This window comes from Arachis hypogaea, chromosome 4 (assembly GCF_003086295.3).
Source record: "Arachis hypogaea cultivar Tifrunner chromosome 4, arahy.Tifrunner.gnm2.J5K5, whole genome shotgun sequence".
Classification (NCBI taxonomy): domain Eukaryota; kingdom Viridiplantae; phylum Streptophyta; class Magnoliopsida; order Fabales; family Fabaceae; genus Arachis; species Arachis hypogaea.
This window is the reverse complement of record NC_092039.1, coordinates 31,347,792-31,350,520: the sequence shown is the minus strand read 5'-3', so window position 1 is coordinate 31,350,520 and position 2,729 is coordinate 31,347,792. Positions and strand designations below refer to the sequence as shown.

At 32.8% G+C, this 2,729-nt stretch overlaps 1 long non-coding RNA gene across 1 annotated transcript; it reads right to left on the bottom strand.

The window, feature by feature from the left end:
• Nucleotides 1-1,184: 1,184 nt before the first annotated feature.
• Nucleotides 1,185-2,502, bottom strand: LOC140184308 (uncharacterized). The gene is made up of 3 exons (XR_011880740.1): nt 2,089-2,502; nt 1,562-1,776; nt 1,185-1,352 (listed from the first exon to the last, which is right to left on the bottom strand). It is a non-coding gene; the product is annotated as an uncharacterized lncRNA (long non-coding RNA).
• Nucleotides 2,503-2,729: the final 227 nt, after the last annotated feature.

The following is a 2,729-nucleotide window of genomic DNA, read 5'->3' as shown; positions in this document are numbered from 1 at the left end:
TAATTTACTATACACATTATATATACACACACACACACACAAACTACGTTTAGGAGAATGATTTTGACATTCTCTAATTGATGATGTCATTCTTTTATTGTATGTTATTTTTAAAAAATAAAATAAAAAAGAAGAATAATTTAAACCCATTGAGCTTCTCCAACCAGACAATGCAAGTGGCATATATTGGAGGGCCATGATCTCTCAGGAGCTCAGATTGCGGCTTCCTTCTCTTCCTGGTTGACTTTTGTTTAAATGAAACACATTTGTTGAGCCATCCAGATATAGCCTCCAGATACGATTTCTGAGCTCCAATCCATTTGGTCAAGCTTGATGATAGAAAGAGGAGTTCATCTTCAAGATAGCTGGTAATCTGCCTATGTAATTCAGAATGCATGGCGATTTTAGCATGACTATTGTTATACAATACTGAAATGATATGAAACTGAAACTTGTGACATTCAAACATCACTTCCCACATCCTACTTAACCTGCCATTCAAGCACAAACAGATGAAATACAAAACAAAAAGCAGTTTTTTTTTTCAAAATAAGTAAATGTGCATGCATAAACTAGACTTCTCATTGACTAAGGAAAACATAAGTTTCTTATTGATCCAAAATCATTAAACGGGAATTCAAAGGTTGATAATTATTGGTGCAATAGGAAAATAAGATCCAGCAATCTTATATTATCTATTAGAAAAGTTAAACATAGAAATGTAAGTTTAGAAGAGCACAAATGGATTCGAAATCATACGCACTTCTGGATTTGAAGATAAAAAAATGATAGGTATACAAGCCAAAACAAAAAGGAGAGGAGGAAAGCAGTGTCCTCACACCAGAACCATAATAATGGGTCTGAACTCTAAAAAATGGATAAGAATTTCAAACAATGGTAATTTTAAAATAGAATGACCATAACCAGAAAAGGCATACAGATTGGTGATTGAATATTGAGCTTTGAGAGCATTTTTATGTTTATAAATTTAAATCCATCCACGTAAACCTTTAACAAATGGAGATGATATATCGACAACATGTACAAAAAATATAACAGGAACCTTTTATAAATATTTTTAAACAATTATTAATCAATATATACATATATAAACCTAGAAGATCTTGCCCTTCAATCAACTCCTCAATTTGTGGCTGAAGCTCTTTGTCCCTTAATTCTTCAATCCTCTTTGATATAGAGTCAATCCTGTGAATCGCAACTCTGATTCTTGAGTGCAGATCCTTAACGACAGCTCGAGTTTTATCAATTGTATGAGTCTCTTCTCCTTTTGATTCCAGGTGCCTCAAGATTTTACACTTCGTGTCATATTCCTTCCTGACAATCTCACTAGCCTGTAATTTGAAGAAGCAAAAAATGTCATTGAAAGTTAAATGTGGAGATGTTACTACTCTCTAGAGTGTACTTAGTTTTCTACAAAACTACTTCTTGGTTAGTCTAAAGATCCAAAACAAGTATTCTAGGAAATATTATATTACCAAAGTGGAATAACAGGAAATATACAACATGCTAACATAATTATTGATGAGAAAGTATATGCTACCTTCACTTCATCATAGAGCTTCCTTTCCCAGGCATATAGCCTATCCAAAGTTGATGCATGGCTTCTGGATATCATACAAGACATGTTAAAGAGATTATTTGCAAATGCCTCTGTATCATCTCTTGAGTTTGCTCCCACAGGGTTTCTGGATGAGGAAGATCGAGATGATGTAGTTCTATGCCAAGTTAAGTACTTAACAGAGTTTTGAGCAGGTTCTGAGAAGATATTTGGAAAGGGGGGAATTAGATATCAAATTTCATGCGCAAATTTAAACAAAAAGGAATGAATATCTAAATTACAAAAAACTAGATGTGGCATATTCCTTTTCTAAATATCATTTGCAATGGAAGACTTCCAACAATAACTAGATGTCATAATGTAATTTGCATTGCTCCTAGTTCTACAGACGGCAAATTTGTACTCATGAAAAACCTTGAAAGACTAAGAAGACTGAATCAATCTAACAAGGTTATCCATGTCTAGAAAACATGAAAGATCAACAGGAAAAAAATGACAAAGAAATTTACCTTCTGGAACTTGAGTAGGGTCATCCCCGCAAGAGAAACATGCTTTCAAGAAAGACGATGCCACCAAACTAAAAGAGTATAAAAGAACTAAATTTCAATCACCAAAAGAGTATAAATTCATACATAGTCAAATAGAGACATTAAATAATCCGGCTATCAAATACCAACACAAATGTAAACAAAATATAATGTCGTATGTCACTAGACGGTTCATATGCCCACAAGAAAATAATAAAAACAAAAATAATAAAAAATATCCTATGTTGTAAATCTAATCTTGTGGAAATTCATCATCATCACGATGGTGATTATCATACAGCTTATTAAGATTTTCAATGGCATTTTTTGACCCTATAGCTGATCATATTATGATTATTTGACACGAGTGAGATTGCAATCTTCATGCGAACCCCATCATCCACCTAATAAAATTTGAATAATTACACATTAGGCTTAACTACCTAAATATAAAAGAAAGAACAAGGAAAAGATTAGTGCATCATATTACCTTTATGTTAAAATGATCATCTTCAAAACAAGCTATCATCCAACTTGCAACCCACACACCCGCGTCACTCCTATATATCGAGGAAGCTATATTAGAGTATTATATAATCGCATAAATTTCATATCAATAACTA